At 42.2% G+C, this 20,210-nt stretch overlaps 1 protein-coding gene across 13 annotated transcripts in view; it reads right to left on the bottom strand.

Annotated features, from left to right (window-relative positions):
* ST3GAL6 (ST3 beta-galactoside alpha-2,3-sialyltransferase 6) overlaps window positions 1-20,210 on the bottom strand; it is a 103,619-nt gene that overhangs the window by 70,984 nt on the left and 12,425 nt on the right. For 4 of the 13 annotated variants that reach the window (XR_003432156.1, XR_003432149.1, XR_003432157.1 and 1 more), the window contains exon 1: window positions 11,022-11,134. The exons of 2 other annotated variants lie outside the window; for them this stretch is intronic. The gene's annotated coding sequence lies outside the window, so the exon portion shown is untranslated. Of the gene's footprint in view, window positions 1-11,021; window positions 11,161-11,545; window positions 12,062-20,210 lie in introns of those variants that run through there. 7 more of the 13 variants (XR_003432170.1, XR_003432159.1, XR_003432167.1 and 4 more) reach the window with 7 other exon arrangements.

The following is a 20,210-nucleotide window of genomic DNA, read 5'->3' as shown; positions in this document are numbered from 1 at the left end:
ACCCCAATAAAGATGTTAAAAAAAATAAAATAAAATAAAATAAAATAGGTAGAAAAAAAAAAAAAAAAAAAAAAAAGGAAAAGAAAAATAAAATTACCCTATGGTGGTGAAAGTCAGAATGGTGGTTACATTCAAGGAGGGGAGCAGTGACTGTGTGGGAGTACATGGTACACTCCTGGAGGGCAGGTAATGTTCTAGCTCTTCATCCAGAGGCACGTAGCGTGGGTGTGTTCACTGCGAGGAAACGTATCGAACTATACTTAGATGGTTTGTGTATTCCTCTGTATGTCCAATATATTTCCATAAGAACTTTACTTTTAAAAAAAAAAGAGAGAGAGAGAGAAATTGGAGCCGTCCAAGAAATAGAGGTGTTGGCAGCCTAGGCAGAACCTCAGAAAAAGGCATTACCTGGGAGAAGCCCCAACCCAAGAGTTGGCTGCTCAGCTGTGCTGGTTCAGACATTTGAGTGGTCAGTTTACCTGAGATGTTCAACTCCCAGGAGCTGGTGTATAAATGGAAATGTCAAAGTAATTCACTTATAATGAGAAAAATATAAGAGCCAAGGAGTACATATATTTAAACTGGAAGATTGACAACTTCTACAGGCAAATCCCTGGGTGATAAGAAAAGTTGTTTGATAACCACAGACCTATAATAAGGATACATTCTTCCCTCAGTAGTGCTGGAAACGCAGTAAGACACTTTTTGATCTGCCCTCTGTTTTCCTAGCCTCCTTGCGGACCTCTCCCACACATTCCATTTTCAGGCTAATTACACCTCAAGTAAATTCCAGTGTTTTTTTTTTCTTTCGCATCTAATTTTCTTCTGGGAATTTTACACTCTTATGTTTAGGGAGTTTTCAGTCCTATTGCTTAATTCCTAAGCAAGAGAAATCAACACCAAAAAACAGAGTTAAACTACACTGGACACCACTCAGACTTTGTAGAAAACATATTTCTGTAATAAAAACACATTAGATTTTCTAGAATTAAATATAATTCAGACATTTAACATCAGACATTGCATAAGCTCTAAATAACATATTGATGTATCAAAAACTAACTGATGGGGCTTCCCTGGTGGCTCAGTGGTTAAGAATCCGCCTGCCAATGCAGGGGACACGGGTTCGAGCCCTGCTCCAAGAAGATCCCACATGCTATGGAGCAACTAAGCCCGTGCACCACAACTACTGAGCCTGCGCTCTAGAGCCCGCGAGCCACAACTACTGAAGCCCGCACACCTAGAGCCCATGTTCCGCAACAAGAGAAGCCACCACAATGAGAAGACTGCGCACTGCTATGAAGACCCAACACAGCCAAAAATAAATAGAATAAAATAAATTAACTAAAAAGAAAACCAAACTGAATGTTGCCTTAAAAATGGGAGTGGGGAGGGCTTCCCTGGTGGCACAGTGGTTGAGAATCTGCCTGCTAATGCAGGGGACACGGGTTCGAGCCCTGGTCTGGAAGGATCCCACATGCCGCGAAGCAACTAGGCCCGTGAGCCACAACTACTGAGCCTGCGCGTCTGGAGCCTGTGCTCCACAACAAGAGAGGCCGTGATAGTGAGAGGCCCGCGCACCACGATGAAGAGTGGCTCCCGCTTGCCACAACTAGAGAAAGCCCTCGCACAAGAAACGAAGACCCAACACGACAAAAAAATAAAATGAATTAATTAATAAACTCCTACCCCCAACATCTTCTTTAAAAAAAAAAAAAAATGGGAGGGAGAGGAGGAGAGGGGTAAAAAAAGGGAATGGAGAGGGGGAAAAGGAAGCCAAACATTAACTGCAATGCAAAGAAATAAAAATCAAATATTGATCAAATTGTACACACAAATTATCAATCACATAATTATAGAAGACGATGCTGTGGAGCTCTTGGGTGTGAAATGTATTAGGGAGGTACTCAAAGTTTCAAGGCTACGAATTTGTAATGGTCCTCTGGTCTGTTCTTGGATGTCTCTGTCCTGTTGAAGTCCCTCTCTACTCTCAACTTTCATACGGAAACCCGGGCTTCAGAAGTCTCAAATGATACTTCACAATTTTTTTTTTTTTTTTTTTTTTTTGCTGCACTGCACATGCCTTGCAGGATCTCAGTTCCCCAACCAGGGACTGAACCTGGGCCATGGCAGTGAAAGCCTGGAATCCTAACCACTAGGCCACCAGGGAACTCCTTCACATTTCTATCTTTCAAACACTTAAGTTATTAAAAAATGAGAGCTCTAATATCAATTATATATGACAGGTAACTAATGTTTTCATCATTTTCTTATGGAAACAGCAAATGGAAGAGATGTAGTCCACGCCACATGTAAAATCCAAGTGCAACTTTAGAAGCAATGTGCAGAATTTGACTGTTATAAATTGTTATATATAAATTTGTTAAAATTGTCTACGTAGACCTACCCAAGTGCGTATCCTTATAGGGAGATGTAAACATATAGGCCATAGGTCTCTGAGTCTGATTTAGCTGACCCCTACATTCTCTCCTGCATCATCTCCCAAAATGCTTGATTTTGAACATTATGCTCTATGAGCACGAAATTCTGCACAGTTCTCCATCCTACTCAACAGTTTCATGCCTCAGTGCCTTTGATCATGCTGTTCCTGCTGCCTGGATTGTTCCCTCCCATCCTTTGCCCTCCCCGCCATAAACTGGAATGGTCTAGTGGGATTCTGCTCTTCAAGGAAGACTTCCTTTTCTACCTTTACCCTGTATTTGGATGAGGATAGAGGAGCTTCTAAGGAAGAAAGCATATGTAAAGCTGTTTCAAGAATACAGAAACTGGGGCTTCCCTGGTGGAGCAGTGGTCAAGAATCCGCTTGCCAATGCAGGCGACACAGGTTCAAGCCCTGGTCCGGGAAGATCCCACATGCCACAGAGCAACTAAGCCCGTGAGCCACAACTACTGAGCCTGCGCCCTAGAGCCCACGAGGCACAACTACTAAAGCCTGCAGTCCACAGCTACTGAAGCCCATGCACCTAGAGCCCATGCTCCGCAACAAGAGAAGCCACCACAATGAGACACCTGCACACCACAACAGAGTAGCCCCCGCTCGCAGCAACTAAAGAAAGCCCGAGCCAATCAACGAAGACCCAACACAGCCAAAAATAAATAAATTAATTAATTTTAAAAAAAAAGAAGTGCTCTGAAGAAGTTGTCCTCCAATATCATTCTTTAAAAAAAAGAATATATAAACTATAACTATCATTTTTTATATTATAGAAAAAGATGTTAATTTTTTAATGGACATCTGAATAGAGTAGTTTTTACTTCTTAACCCTAGTTTATTCTGAAAAACTCACAGTGCTATTCAACCAACAGATTTTCATGCCCCATCTTCACCTGAAGCCCGTGTGTGGGGTGTGTGTGTGTGTGTGTGTGTGTGTGTGTGTGTGTGTGTGTGTGTGTGTGTGTGTGTGTGTGTGCGCGCGCACACACACACACACTGTATCCCTCCACTGCATGCCCATGGATCTCTATGTTGTAAATAGCACTGTGCCTGGCACATGATAGGTGCCCAAATATTTGTTGCTGTTCACTGAAAAATAATTAAAGAAATACAACATGAGTAGATTAATAGAGTCCAAAGTGAAGACAGGGTCTAAGAGGACACAGACTGGAGAAAAAATTAGAGCTAGAGAAGGCCAAACAGAAAGACTTTCTGAAGAAAGTCAAATTTTAACTATTCAAGGAAGAACAGCTATAATAATAGAGTTATAATAATAATAGTAATGTAACAACATTGATTAAATGTTTGATATTTGGCAGGAAATATGCTGAACTATTTATACGTGTTTTCTTTCTAATTATCATAACTGTGATGTGGGCATTATTTCAAGTTTACAGATAAAGAAAGTGATGCTCACAGAAGTTAGGCAATGCGTTCAGAGCCGTGCAGTTATTAGCCATGAAGCTGGGAAACGAAGGCAGGTAATCACCTGGCTTGGATGGGGGAGGGGGAGTGTGGAGTGGAAGGAGAAAGGCACTAAGTGTCAAAGGACCCTTGCAAGCTGCAGCGCCAGGAGGCTTGCAGTGACTGCAGTGCAAATGGAAGAGTGAAAAGAAAGTTAGCAACAGGAGATGGCAGAAAACTTCAAAGACCTGTGGGAGAAATTCTCTGGATTTTTGAGCAGAAAAAAATTTCCATAATAAAACCCATGCTTGAGGAATGCTATTATAAAAGGTGTGTGGACAGGAATATTGGTGGTCATAGGTAGAGAACTTGGGTAGAAGCTTTTTATAAGAATATGATTATATTACTTATGGTTAAAGCAGAAGAGCCCTACATACCGATTCTGTAAAAATAGTTGGTGGAAGGGGTTGTTGTTTTTGTTTTGCAATAGGTGGGCCAGTTTTGTCCTCCAAAATCAGGGCCTGCGAAACATTTTTACAGGTACTTCATGATCAGAAATTACACATATCCCTTAACATCCTGCTTAAGAAAAAAATCCAATTATTTCTAATTTAATTGTAGCATAGCTGGGATCAAACAAGAGTGATTAGCTAACTGCTTTTGACATTTACTTGAAATATTGGCTCCAAATATCAAAAGTATCTTGAAAGCAGTATTCTTCATCTTACAAAGATCATTTACATTTACAACAGAGTTCCTTTAACTTGCAGAGTCTGTCAATTAAATAAAATTATAAATTAAATTAGTTGCTGTTGCTGAAAAGAAGTTGAAAATCCAGTTGAAATGCAACTGGATTATCATCTCATTGCTCTTGTCTAAATGCAACTGGATAACCCATTTCTCAATTTTTAAGTGCAGTTTTATAACTTTATATTATCTTTATTATATTATAATAATTATTATATATTACATTATCTAATTTTATATTAGCTGTATATTATCCCTAAAAAGAAGTCAGGGAATTAAAAAAATAATCTGATCTTTTATTCTTTGGCTCTAGGCTGAACATAGAAAATGTACATATTCCCTTACCTTTGCCTCTTCTATCCCTTAATACATGAAGGACTCTTACATACTAAAGGGTTGCACAGATTTTAATAAAAGCATTTCATTTTACTTTATTTCATTTGTTATACTTTATATTGTATTTTTATACATATTTTATTTGATTATTTTAATAAAAGCAGCACCTTCTATGGTGCTGGCCTAAATAGTTGCAATAGAATCTTTCCTAAGAAGAAAACTCCTCCAAGATGTCTGAAGCAGTGGGCTGATAACTTCTCTGAGGACTAAAATATGATGGGATGGGGGGAGGGAGACTCCGTAAAATCAGCTGGAAGACAAGAAGGCTTTGTTTATGTAACAGCATGTCCTTGAATATCTGTATTAACCAGGAAAATGCCCTCTGAAGGCACCGTTCTTTGTGAGAAACTTTGTCACTATGAGTCTCAGCAAAAGCCCACAGCTGGGCCCCTCTCAGTTCCCTCTGCCAGGCAGGGACTCCTCCCAGCTCTGGCAATCTCAATGAGGAGAGCTTTTTATCCCCAGGGCATCTGTGTTGTGTCTCCAGTTAGGTAAAATGATACATAACAGAAACCTAAGAAATATCATAATAAGCACTGGAACTCAAGCGGTGCAAATCTCTGCCTACTAAAGGGCATGACATCATGGATGTGAGACACTGGGCTATTAAAGAGGGAAATGATTCCATTATCCATGCTCCTGGCACACTTATTTCCTCACTAATGTAATCACATACCCAACTAACTGACTAACCCAACTCAAATTATCATAAGTTATGAATTATGAAACTGTTCTGAAAGTTTACTGTACACGAAAACAAATTTGAGAATATCCACCTGATAATATTCACATACCGGTCTCTTACGTGTCAGCCTAAGTATACTATATTATTTTCAAAAAGAAGAGTTTCAAAACCAGAAGAGTTTTAATTAACATAGACTAATCCACAGTAATGAATTCACCTTTCACCTGTCTTCTCCAACGTGTTAAGTTTCTGAGATGACAAATTGATGACACTAATAGTTATAATCCTAAGAGTTATAAAGATGTTACAGCTGAGCTAATATAGTCACATTGTGAGTTAATCCATGGCCATCTATAGTGTTCTGGACACCACACCAGGTTCCGAGGACACAGGGGCGAACAAGACAAGACATAATTGCTGCCCTCTCAAACAGAAACGTGTTTCAGATTTTATGCCACTACATCAGACAGAAACAGACATGAAAAGCTGAAAGTGAGTTGTGCTATATATGAAATAGTATGTAAATTATACTATGTATGTTAAGTATGTAAATTAATAAATGAGCAGGGCATCTGGCTAAATAATCTCAAAAGCAATTTTCTCTCTAAAGAATATACCAAGCTTCCCCAGAGAGTTATGTACTGGCAATAATGAGCTATCCTGGAATCAAAGGATAACTGATAAAATGCTTCTGTTCATTTCTGATAAACCAGTGCTACTAGGAGATATCGACTTGGACATAAGCTTTCATGATTTAAGTGTTACTCTAAGACTGACAAGATCATCTACAAAGAACAATAGAAATGAAATTTCTAAGGCATAGTCCAGTCCCATGGCAACTATTATAAGAGTCCTGCACATTTCCACTGAAACTACCTCTCATATCAGACTGCATAGGCTGGGGAAAGAGAGTGGGAGCTTTGGAAAAGGCAAGACCTTCTTGTTACACAGAATATCCCCTTTTGGGACAATCATTGTCTTGCAAAAGATACCAACTATGATTGATTTGACTAGATACTTCTTAGTATCTAGTTTCAGATGTCACCAGCCAATCCAGAGACTTAGAGACAACTAGATATTCAGTCTGGAGAGAGGCTAAGAAATCAGAGCTAGTGATGGGGAGTTTCACGCTTGAAACTTTATTTCAGAGGGTAAGAAGAACACTGTCCACAGTCCTGTGGACAGTGTTCACTCTAAGAAGAACACTGTCCACAGTCCTGTGAGCCCTGCTTTTCAGTGTGGATATGCTTGTGCTCTGACCTAGGGCAAAGAAGGGGAAATCAGTGATGGACAACTAATGGGGAGAAGAAAAACTGAGAGTGAAAATGTGTGTGTGTGAGAAAGAGAGAGAGAGAGAGAAACAGGGAAGCCCACTGCCCACCAGGTGAAGACTGAGTCTCTAATTGAAAGTCTCCAGTGGCAGCCCATTCTAATAAAAACATAATTCAAACTCCTTTCTAAGACTAAAATCTTCACATAAGCGGTCTTCCGCCTGCCTCACTGACTTCATCTCCTCTCTTGCCCTTTTGCACTCTTCTCCATCTACAAGTCCTCCAGACATCCCAAATTCATTTATGCCTCAGGGCCTTCGCAGTTGCTGTTCCCTCTGCCTAGCATGCTCTTCCTTCTGCTCTTCACTTGACTGGTCCTTCTCATTATTCACATCTCACTTCAAATATGCCCTCCTCACAGCAGCTCTCTGACTGCTCTAAACTGGCTTCCCCCATGCCCTGTCTGGCACGCGCCCACATTGCATTGTCTTTGTAACACTCATCTCTATCTGAAAAACGTTTTTCCATTTATTTGTATCTGGTTTATTGATTCCATTTCCCACAGAAACACAAGCTCTGTAAGAGTGGGAGCTTCATCTGTTTTGTTCAACGCCGCATGACCTACCTAGAACATCTATTACATGGTGGGTACGCAGTAAATATTCGTTAAATCTCAAGTCCCACCATATAGATGACTGTGGAAAGTCACGCAAGAGCCACTGCAAAACCACTCTCTGCTCCCTCGTTGCCCCATCAAAGCATAGTGACCATGACCCACAGCTACACCAACTCTGGGCCTGCTTCCACAGCCCATGAAGGCGAGAGTAACGCCGTTTCCCTTGGAGAAATTTCCAGCTTCCTTTCCATTTCCTCATCTGGAGGCCTTATTCCCTCATCTCCCACAGACCTTTCCATTCCCAACCACATAAAAAGTAAATCAGTGTTTAAAGAATTCTTCAAAGACCAGCATTACTCTGTGCTACTGGATGAAATGATGGCATTGGCCCACTGTGTTTCAAGTGTAAGGGGGAAGAGAGAATGCAGAAGAAGAGATCCTCTTCACTCAGCGTTCCAGTGTTGAAGGTAAGAAAATCTCCTAAGGGTTGGGTGCTTTCCTTCGTCTTTTCCCAATGGTCCAGGAAGAGGAAAGCCCTGATCAGATGCAGAAGGTTGTGACAGTAAATGGGAAGCTGGATGACCAAAAGATCTGCCCCCCGCAAAGAAAAAGAAGAAAAGGAAAAAGAAATATGGATGAGACTCAGATCCTACTGCTCCGCACTTTTACCCTCATAACCTCATCCCCATAATATTATCGCTTCTTAGCCTGACTGTATGGCAGCCAAGTTCCTGACCGAGTCTGAGACACTTCCACCAATTCAGTCACCATCATGGGAAAGGACGCCTGCTAACCCACTGTGGTGAGGGAACTGTGCCTCCAACACCCTGACATGGAATCATAAATACAGTTTTCTACTGAAAACACTGTAATGTCCAAGGCAGACAGCCTGTTCCATACATCAAGCTCACTCCAAACTAAATACTTTTTATTTCTAACTTATCAGGGTTCGATTGGAAATCCGTGGTGTGTGCTGTTGTCCACTGTATTTGGGAGAAACAGGAGAGATTCATTTCAGCTGTGAGGGTGGGGCTGTAGCCCTGGGAAGATTTCTTCCAGGCAAGAAGGATGAGCAGGAACTTCAGTGAGAATATACACGTATTCAGAATGAAAAGAACGTTCAGAACATAAGCCAATGGAGATAACATGACCTTGTAAACCTGGCCAGACACAGCACACCCAAGGGCCATGTCAAAGGTGTGGAGAAGATGGACGATAACTAATTGTTGAAAGCCTGGAGCTAATCAGAAGGAAAGACAAAGTATGCAGAGCACCTACTCAAGAAGCCAAGCATGAGGGGTAATTAAGAATTAATCTGTGGGGAGGGTGGGAGGGAGGGAGATGCAAGAGGGGAGAGATATGGGGACGTATGTATAACTGATTCACTTTGTTATAAAGCAGAAACTGACACACCGCTGTAAAGCAATTATACTCTAATAAAGATGTTTAAAAAAACATTAATCAAAAGAAAGGGGGACATGAATATTTGTAAGTATCTGCTGAAAATTATATGTGTAGCCATTATTCAGAGTATGTTTTCTGTATATATTTCTGCTTTGATTTAATAAATAGTTCTGAAAAAAAAAGAATCTGTGTTCCGATCAGGGGGTATATAAATGAGCATTGTGGAAGGCAAAGGAGAAAGATATGCAAATGAATGGAAGAACTGGTGAAGAATGTCTGCTACAGAGGCTTCCTGGAATGGTGTAAGGCAGAGGTGAAGTGACCTTCCTGTGATCCATTCTAGGTCACTTAACCTTGGGCAGTCTCAGTTTTTTTAACTATAACATAAGGTTAAGCATTCCTGTCTCATAGGGTGGTTGGGAAGATTTAATAAAATAGCATAGATTTAATAAAATAGCATTTAATGGCATTCTTCTGCCAAAACTGTTCCTCTGTTCTTTTCTGAGCCCCGAAGATTTGTATTGATTCGTGGCATAAGAATAAATTGAGTACTTCTAACAAATCTACTGAAAATCAAAACAGCAGTCTTGTTTTATTGCACCATAATACGGAGACACGGTACAATCTGCGGGTGTGGCAATCAGAGAGGGAAGCTGCTAAAAATATTGCTCTAGAGAAGCCCCAAGGGCAACCAATGAAGACCTCCCCTCCCCCTCCAGGATTAAGGACAGTTTGAAGCCAGAACAGGAAAACACAGTTTCTAGAAGAGTTCTCTCCTCATAAACCAAAGTTGCCATTATCTAAAGTACCTCCGGGACAATTAGCCTTATTCAGAGACGACAAACTATCAATAGATAACAATCTAAGAGTGGCTCTTTGCAGATCTTCGTGTTTAAAAGCAGTCGTAGGTGAAAGGAAAAGAAAACGAAAACGAGTCACTTTACAAATGTACGAAAACGAGTCACTTTACAAATGTCAAATCAGCATGCTTTCGAAGGGAAAATAACCTGCCACCCTGACCAGATCCTCCTAAATATTTAACATCTCCATATAAATAAAAAGATAGTTTCATGGTCTGCAGCCGGGAGAGAAGGTTTTATGACCGGAAAGTCAAATAGCCAAGCTAGCCTTGTAAAAGCTGCTATCAGAGACCAGAAGGTTAGTGTGAACTTGGGGCCAGAGGGCGACAGGCTTCTGGCCGATCGGCAAGTTTCTTAACTATCTACCCCCGGCGGCGCTCCTCTTAAGCACACGCGGCTTTGCTGAGTTTAGAATCTGCAGTTTACGTAGTTTCTGATATGCTGGCATGCAAGATGATCTTTTTCATCACCACTCCCAAGAACCGTTTCTGAACCATCATCTTTGAACAGCAACGCCCAACCCCGTCCCCAACCTCTCCCCCCGCCCTTCTACTGAAGACCCTCCCCCAAAAAACTGTTCTGGGTTTGTTTTTAGTTTCTGAAAATAGCTTTTGATAGATTTTCTTTCAAGCCAAAAGAACAGCACACAGGGGCTGAGATCGCCAGGGAGCTCGGAAACAATCCGCCTCAAAACCACAAGCGTCTTCTCCCCTACCCCCTAAACTAACGGCAGCCCAAGTCACGGAAATTTTCTCACCGCCGCCCTTTCCTCCAAATTGCCTCGGAGCTGGGTTTGCTAGGTCTAGTTCCACCGTAACGGGAAGAAGGGTTTCTAGCAAAATTTTCTAAGGTAAAACGCGAGAACCTTCCAGACCTCTCGCCCCTGCTCGCGTACAGACCCTTTTACAGGCAAACAATAGTGAGCAAAGCGCCCATCACCCCCGTCGGCCTTTCCTGCGCGCAAGCTTCCAGCGCCCCTCCCGCCCCTCCCGGGAGAGCACCTGGGGCCGAGCGCCCCCGACTCCCTAAACCCGGGGGTACGGGACCAGCGCACGCAGGCTCCTGGGGGGAGGGGGGGTTGGTGCGTGGAGGCGCGCCCCCGGCCCCTGATCCTCAGCCTCAGGGGCTGCAAAGCCCGCGGATCTCTCCGCTCCGCCAACCTCCCTCCCCCGGCGATACAAACCCGCAGCGAAGCGGGCGGGGTAGAGTTACCCGCCGAGGCCCCGGCGCGAAGACCGCAGAGGCGTGCCGGGCTCCGGGGCCGGAGGCCCGCTGCTCTGGGCTCCCTCGTCGCCGCTCGCTCCAGCCGGGTGCTGCCTCTCCCGCGGCGCCTGAAGCATCGAGCCGCCGAAGCCCGCGGCCGGCGGTAACCGGAGGAAGGTGGCGCGGTTCAAGGGGCGGCGCGGGAGGGATTCAGTCTCCCTCGGACCCGGCGGGGGAGCGGGGAAGGGCGCGGCGCCGCCCGGAGTCCCAGGCGTCCGCCGGCGCGTGCGCTGCCCGCCGCGCCCGGGTTCGGATCTCCGGCGAAAGCGCCTAGCGTCTCCGGTGCCGCGGAGAAGCTCCTCCCGCTCGGCGGCTGGCGCCTGATGCGTGGTGGCCGCGGCCGCCCCCGAGTTCGCGGAGGAAGGTGCAATGCGGAGGGAGCTGGTGGGGCTCCCCGTCCCGGCTCCCCGGGCCGGCTAGGTGGGAGCGCGGCCGAGCCCCTACCTTTCCGGCTGGGCGGACACCAGCCGCGCGCCCTCTCCGGGCGTCCCGGACAGGAAAATCACCGCGAAGGGGGCCGGGGTAAAGCGGCGGGTGGCTTCAGGACAAGGTAGGAGGATCAAGTTCCACAGCCAAGAAGACACTCCCATCCCGCCCTGGTTTGTTTGGAAAGCTGCAGGGGCGAAAGTGAGGGGCACCTCGGGTGCTTCCCCCGCCCTCCCCGCCGGGCTGGCAGGCGGCAGAAGTAAACACTTTTTGCTTGGCGCGTGGAGGGACTTCTGTGACACGAGGCGGGGCAGGCGGTTTGGTCGCCAGCAGGAAGGGAGAGGGTGTTCAGAGAGACCAGAATTCCTGGGCTCGGCCCTTCAAGGACAAATGTGTTAGTGCTTTTTATCTTTTGGAAGAAACGTTACTTCAGGGAGAAGAACAAAGGTGAGACATGCATTTTCTTTTCTTATTAAAGTAGGTCTCCCTTGAGAAAAGCGTCTTCATACTTGGATAGCTGTGAATACTTTTTTTTAACATCTTTATTAGAGTATAATTGCTTTACAATGGTGTGTCAGTTTCTGCTTTATAACAAAGTGAATCAGTTATACATATACATATGTCCCCATATCTCTTTCCTCTGAATACTTTTTAAATTTCAGTGTTTGTGATATAAATCACATGCCATCAAATGACCCCAGGGAGAAGAGCCACAGACTTGGGTGCAATTCAAAGTGAGTAATGTGTCAGGCACTGAAACAAAGTCCTCCGTCTGTGATGGACCTTCTGGTATTTGTATTAATTTTAACAACAGCCCTGGGAGGCAGCACTTGTTATTTTCCCAGTTCTCCTATCAAAAAACCCAGAGGGTTCAGAAAATTCCTATCCCTTTCCCTTTCTACAAATTGCCTGTGAAGTAACCCACACAGGTTTTGTCATTTCAAAGGTGGTTCCTGAGACATCAGAGTCGTGAAAGATGTTTAGGGAATTTGTCCATCTGGGCCCATTTTTCTTGAGGTTACTTTGCTCTTTTAGGTTCTCCTGAGTTTATTACCCTTCTCTTGTTCATGATTTTCAGAATTAAAGCAGTGGTATACCTCCTCCCCTCTGGCTTTCCTAGGGTTTTTTAATCTGCAACGTCATGTGCTAAGGGGAGAGGCAATCCACTGTTCTTAGGTGACATTTGTGCTTCTTCATAGTCAGTGACCAAGAAGGCACTGTTCACCCTAACCTAATTCAAATTCCACCTCCTCCTTTGGCCTGCAGTGTGACCTTGAGCAAGTGACTTAACCTCAGTATACTTCCTTTTGGCCACCTCTACAGTGAGATAGTACAACCTATCTTCAGGGGTTGTTAGGATTAAAATAGATGATAACATAGAGAATTCTCAGCACAGCGCTCATCTCAAAAGAAACATCAATCCAGGAAGTAGGAATATTAGCTGCCAGTCCTTTCCCACCATGAGTCAGCTACCCTCCATGTATCATGTCTGTTTCTCTCATTCATCCTGCAAACCAGAATAATCTCATCCTAAAAATGATGAAATGGGGTCAAGAGGTTAAGTAATGTGCCCAAGGTCATACCACCTATTTTGGAGCAGTGATTCAAATGAAAGTGCCCGGAACCAAAATCAATTTTCTTTCCGGAATGTCATGTCACTATGTAACTATCTGGGGTAAGGGCTTTTGACCTGTAAAAGTTTTTTTTTTTTTTTTTAATGCAGGATACATTATTGCATGGGCACATTATTGCAACTATGTAAAAATTTTGAATTCTTGTGGAGGGTGATAAAGAATTAAGCAGGGTGAATTTGTAGCCGTCTCTGGGATAGTGTTTTTGGTAACTTTTTTTGGGGGGGAGGGATGTTTTCACAATGTGACTATAAGTCAGCCTTTGTGTAGAAGATTTATTCTAATAAGGTGGGAAGGGAAGGGCCGGGACTACTGGGACATGCAGGGTCTTTTAAAGATCCCTGAAATCATAATATTTAGGCATTGTACACATAGGGCTGGCCTTGTTTGCTAGGTTTGTTTTTAGATTATGGATGGTGCAATCTCTTTGAATTAAAATGATATTGTCTCATGGGATGTGTCCCAGGGTATCCAGGGACAGGTGAAAGCCACGTTCCCCGCACTACCCTGGGGTACCATTCAGCACTCTGTAGAATCACAGTCTAGAGTAAGGTTCAAGAAAGTAGTATTTCTTCTTCACCCCAGTGTACAGCCTGCCTTCCAAATTCTCATGCCCCGTCCCAAGTGCAGGCTTTCTTGGCATGATTGATGTAGGACTGTCTACTCCATGCAGAAGAGACCTACTTGTAGGGGTGTGCTGTCAGCAAGTCACATCAGATCATAGTAGATGAACCCCAGGACTGGAGATACCCACAAAGTGAAAAGAGGCCACTTTCGCACAGTATCCCCTCATAAGTGAATAATAATTTTTAAAAAAGTTTTCGTAACATTCTCAAATCTTGGGGTGTTCGGTTTTAAACGATATCTGACTCAGGACTGAGCTTGACCAAGATAACCCTTTTTACATACAATCCTTCCTCCAACTCTATGTAAAGATCCTGCCAGCCCTGTCTTTATCTCCTGCAAGCAATTATTTAAACAACATGTGCAGGGCCTTCCTTGGCAGTCCAGTGGTTAAGACTCCGCACTTCCATTGCAGGGATGGGTTTAGTCCTTGGTCGGGGAACTAAGATCCCAAACACCGTGTGGTGTGGCAAAAAAAAAAAAAAAAAAAATCGAGGACATGTGCGTCTCAAAAATAATAAGCCAGTGTGTAAGGAGTCTAAATCCTAACTTAGAGCTGTGAGTCTGCCTACAGTGTAGAAAAACTATTGCTTTAGCAAATGGCAGTTTAGTACTTTCAAGCAGAGCCCAATCTTCTCCAAATCTCCATTCCAGAGCAAGGGCTCAGCTACACGTTTGCATATATAAATAACCATTGTGTTGTTTTCCCCAGTATTGTGAGTTCATGAAAAAGGAATTCACATCTACCAGAAAGCTTATTTGCCACTTCATAAATGATAGTGTCTCCTTATTCTACTATTCTCCTTATTCTCCTTATTCTACTAGTCCTGTCAAGGTTTCAGAGGTCTTAGTGGCCCAGTAGTTGTCAGGAACTGCATTTACTCTCCTTCCACAAGCTGGAGAGGGGGGGAAGGGAGAAGGTGGAACTGGGGTTCAGCAAGTTCTAAGCACATGAGTATGTCAATATCTATGTGGTGGGAGCCGTAATTAAGACAACTGATGGAAAACAATTGCAGTATTATTAAAAAGGGTTAATATCCAGAATATATATAAAGAATTCCTGTGGATCAATAAAGACAACCCATTTAAAAATAGGACACAGGTCATAAGCAAGCAATTCACAGAAGAAAGACAAATAGTCCACAAACATGTGCAAAAACTTTAGTGTCTGTTTTATCATAACACTGTGTAAGAAAAACTAGACAGTAATGAGAAATCAGATTGGCAAAAACTAAAAAGATTGAAGAGTCAATTAGTGAGTTTCCAGCAAAGGTGGCAAGGAAGCTATTCAAGTAACTGTAAAGTACTACTTCCTTTTTAGAGGGCAATTCGGTGGTTATGCTAAAGTTTCTTGACTTATCTCCCTGGAAGGCAGTTCTGGCCTCGAGCCAAGTGATCTAGGAATGAGGACCAGGAGGGAAAGGAACTGAGATCTCTTCCTGACTCCTAGTTACCCCGACAACGAAAAGAGGTTGGCCCTTCTGGTTGTTGGGTAGCTCCCTGCACAGACCGCCAGATGGTAGGACACCTCCCCGAATTGTGTGTGGGCGGGGCGAGGGGGTGGGAGCAGTGGACAAAGCTGCTGTATCTTGGAGCAGCTTGCTCAGAGCTCTTATTCAATCCTGAGAAATGTTAGAAGTCTGGACCACTGTCCCAGCTGATGTGCCACCTCACAGGAGAGAAGAGAGATGTCTCACCCTTCCCATCTGTCTGTGGAGATGCTCTCCTAATTTCCAGTCCCATGACTGATAATTGAGACAAAATATCTGGGTCACTTTACTCAGAGCACTCACTTAGCGCATTAATGATACTTAACATTTTTAACAGCTTTCTTTCATCATAACTGGTTTATGGAGCTGAACTTATGCTACTTCACTTCCTGGGAGTGTTGTTATAGGATGGATCCCTAAAAGTGGAATTGCTGGGCAAAATGTACGTAAACCTACACTCAAATAATTAACTGTTTTATATTTTCATGTTCAAAACTTCATGCTTAAAAAAACAAAAAGCAAAAAGCTATTTTCTATAGCACTCCTGAAGCAGAGTGCAAGGTGGAGTCATTACAGTGGGCTGTGAGTGGCACAAAGGCTTCTCTGCATTTCGCAAACTCCAGTCTGCTGTAAATGCATGTACCTTTCAAATCAGCAGTTCCATTTTTTAGGACTCCATCCTGCAGAACTAATTACGCAGGAACACAAAAATATGTATGGGGATGGTCACAGCAGCATTGCCTGTAATGTTTAAAAACAGGAAAATAATGCCCAAGAATAGAAAGTGACTAATTAGATTATGGTAGTATATCCTAGTAATGAATGCAACTATTGCAAAGCTATTATAAATATGTATATACATATACTGATATGATGACAGCTACAGTATATTGGCTTTAGAAGTTCTACATTCATAAAACACATACGGTGTGATCCATTTATATCAAGCAGAAAAATAAAGGACCACTGGTATGTGTGTATATACTTGTGAGTACATAAGAAAAAGTCCTGAAGGCTACACACCAAAATGTTGACAGAGATTTCTTCTAGAATTATAGGGGTAGAGAAAGAAAGGGGATTTTTGCTGCTTACCCTAAATCTATCTAACTTGAAGTATTTATAATGTACATGAGCAATATTTGTAATTTTTAAAAAGGCACTAACAAAGTTATTTTTATGTGTTTGGGGAAAGAGAGTAAAAAAAAAATCCAAAATAAAAATGTGTCAGTGTTTAGGTACAAATTTGAACTCTCTAACTTGGTGATTCCCTACCTGTGTGCTTTTTATTCTATACAGTGCATTTTTCCAATCAGTAGACACCAAATAGAAATATCAGATGAAAACAAAACAAAACCCTTAAGCCCATGTTGAAAGAACAAGAAGAAAACCTATGTGAATCTTGTTTTTATTGTGCAGTGGAAAAAAACTAGGCATGAAAGAAGCTTGAAGAAAAAGGTTAATACATTCGAACTCATAAAAATGTAGTTTCTAAAGGCAAAACGCACCAAGAAATAAAAAGACAAGTTGGGAAAAAATACTTGCAGCACACAGCAAATGGTTACTTATTATACCAAGAGCTCTTAGGGGACCAAAAAAAACCCCAAGAATTTAATAGAAAAATAGGCAAACTACATGAACAAGCAGCACTCTGAAGAGAAAAATAAACATTACTTAATTAAACAAATATGTATGCCTACTATGTGCCAGGCACTGTTCTGAGCAGGTATATAGCTGTGAAGGAAACAGACAATAATTTCTGCCCCTGTGGAGCTTACAATCTAGTAAATTTGAAGAGTCTTGACTTCACTAATCAAATTTAAAGTTATGTATCATTTGCACTTACTGGTAAAAATGATTATTAAAACCCAGTGTGGGGACTTCCCTGGTGGCGCAATGGATAAGACTCCGCACTCCCAATGCAGGGGCCCTGGTTCCATCCCTGGTCAGGGAACTAGATCCCACACGCATGACACAACTAAGAGTTCATGTGCCGCAGCTAAGGAGCCCACCTGCCACAACTAAGACCCCATGCAACCAAATAATAAATAAATATTTTTTTTAAATATAAAAACCTTTAAAAAATCTTAGTGTAGAGATATAAGTACTTTCCTGTGCTTTTTGTGAGAATGCAAATTGGTCAGGTTTTTTTGGAGGATATTTTAGCAAAATCAATTATAATTTTAAACATTTATATACTTTGTTGCAGAAATTCCACTGATAGAAACTTCTGTTGTAGATATGTTTGCCTAGTTATACAAAGTTGTGTTTAAGAATTGCCATTTAGATATTGCATATAATGGAGAGACACCATGACTCAAACAGCCATTGGTAAGGGATTGGAGTAATAGGGTTCACATATACTGTAGATTTCTGTATAGTCACTAAAACCATGAGTTAGTCCTATATCTAATGACTTGGAATAATGTCCAAGATATTATTAAATTTAAACAGCAAGTTGCTAAGCAAGTTGCCTAGTAGGATCCTGTTACTGTTAGATATACAAAAATAGAAAGAATGATATTTATAGTACAGCTTATGTTAGTACACAAACAGAAAGTATCTGATACGATACACACCAGACATGAACATTAGCTGTCTCTGGAGGATGCATTCATGGGAGGACTTTCCTTTCTAAATTATTCATTTCAGAATGTTTGATTTTCACAATAAGCGCCATTTGTAACCAAAAAAAAAAAAAAAAAGAAATTTCAAAGCATTTTATGTTTTAGGAATTTTTACATGCAGTTGCTTGGAAACATATCAAACTGAACTTTGCTTGTTGGGGAGTGGGGGGGTCTGTGGTTTTTTTGAGAATTAATGACAAAACTCTGTTGTAAAGGGAGGATTATACACCATTTTCATCAGAACCCTGATAGTGACAGTGTTTTAGGTTTCTATTATTCTCAACCTTTGAATTAAAAGGAACTCATCTAATTTCAAACTTGCAGGGAATTTTACATCACCAAAGAATATTTGTAAGAGACTGACTTGTCAAGCAGAGAGACACTGGTGGGATACCAAGTTGGTTCTAGAGAGTCCCCCAGGAACCTCGGCCCCTGCATAACTAGGAACCTCTCCCAGCTTTCCGCCACCACAGCTGAAGATAAACATAGGGGATTCAAGAGGGTAGGGGAAAAAAGAAGGGCAAGGTGGAACCGCTGGATATACTAGGGTTAATTAAAGACACTTCAGCTAAAATTCGAGTCAGAACAGGCCTATAGTGGGAGCTTTCATGATCTGCCATGCATCTCCAATTACTCCAAACAGTAAAGGTCTTGCCTACTTTACTATCCAGCAGGAAGGAGAAAACTTCTCTTTGCCCAAGGCCAGCCCAGCCAATAATAAACTGTAGCAGCCCAACCAATGAAAAGCCTCCATACTTTGAACTCCCAGCTTCCTCCAATCGACTCCTTGGTTATAATAGCCCTTCACAATACCTCCCTCACCCTTCGCTATAAAAGCAGGTTCCCGTTCCTTGTTCTTTGGATTTGCCTATGGTCTGCCATGGTTGGCGTATCCAGAATTGCAGTTCCTCTGGCTATTCCCCAAAAAACTCGTTTTTGCTTATATTATTAAAGTTGACCACTCTAGTGTGACATATTATACTGCTGCCCGGTGCTAGGTGATTTTATAGACTGCATTGTTTACCACACATAGCAAGCCCGTAAGCTAAATATCGTTATTCCCATTTTCCAGATAAGGAATTAAGGCTCAGAGAAATTACACAGCTTGTCCAAGGGCCCAAATCTCAACTTTGAACCCATATTAAACTCTTCACACCCATGACATAGTGCCTTTCTATTCAAGAGATGAAGAATGTGAGAAAATCAATTACATGCTACAGTGGGACATTTTGGGAAAACACAACCATGGTTAATTGAATGAGAACCTTGTGAAGGCTTAATTAGCCTTTTGTGCATGGGTATCAAAATGTCAACTGAAATGGAATTGTAGTCATTTCCAGTTTCCAAAAACCCAGAACATTTTCTCCAGGGATATACAGAAAGTAAGTTACTGAAACCTTTCATCAGAACCCTAGCCATCATCCCTCCCAGGTCAGTCTGCTCTCTTTCACACCTGAACTCACTTGGGGGGGCAGATCCCATTTTTAAGGTAATTACAGTAGTAGAAGCAGTAGCTATAATGGCATCAGGGTCATCACAAAGAAAACATGCTCAGCGGCTTCCTGGAAGCATGCATACCCAGTACTTCAATTCTTTATTTTTATTCCTCACTAGGAATAGTTTATTACACTACAGGACATTATGAATAAAAGAGGACCAGTATCAGTAATGAAAACCTCTAGATACAGGAACCACTTATGAACATCTGAAGTAGAAGTAAATGAAGGGTTAAAACTGACGATTGTTTCCCAGTGATTTAAACTAGTAGTCTGTTTTACTACAGTTTTCATTTTGCTGTATCTTCTTGTCAGCTTTTTAATTTATTTTGTGTGTGTGTTCAGATTGGCAGCAGTTTTTTCAAATCCTGCTCATGACTTAATTATTACAAGTCTATTAACACATGGTGATATACTGACCATCCAAGCAACGGTCTGCAGTGCCTCAGAAGTGGCAAATACTGATAAATTTCATCTTCACCATCACTTTAGTATTATTCCATAAAACTGTGGGTTTCTGAATCCCTGCCTAAGGGACTGAAAAGAAGCACATATAATTTTGGTTTTGCTTGGAGAGAGGGATGGGAGTAGGCAGGATTTAATTGTATGCTTCTGTGCCTATTACAAGATAAATTAATGCATTTTAACCAAGCCAAATCCTAGACGTTGGATCCCCCAAGTTTTGTATAACTGATAAAACATTTACTGTCTATAGATTTAAAAGCTGAATACCGTTGAATCTTCCTGGGTCCGTTAACACCAAGAGTCCTGCCACTGAGACTCTCTCAGATAAAATTCTAATCCACAGGCTGGAAAGC

Source organism: Aethalodelphis obliquidens, unplaced genomic scaffold (genome assembly GCF_003676395.1).
Source record: "Aethalodelphis obliquidens isolate GAN/ISIS:26980383/991018 unplaced genomic scaffold, ASM367639v1 scaffold1, whole genome shotgun sequence".
In the NCBI taxonomy this organism is placed as follows: domain Eukaryota; kingdom Metazoa; phylum Chordata; class Mammalia; order Artiodactyla; family Delphinidae; genus Aethalodelphis; species Aethalodelphis obliquidens.
The sequence above is the reverse complement of the archived record's forward strand: the minus strand, read 5'-3'. Positions and strand labels throughout refer to the sequence as shown.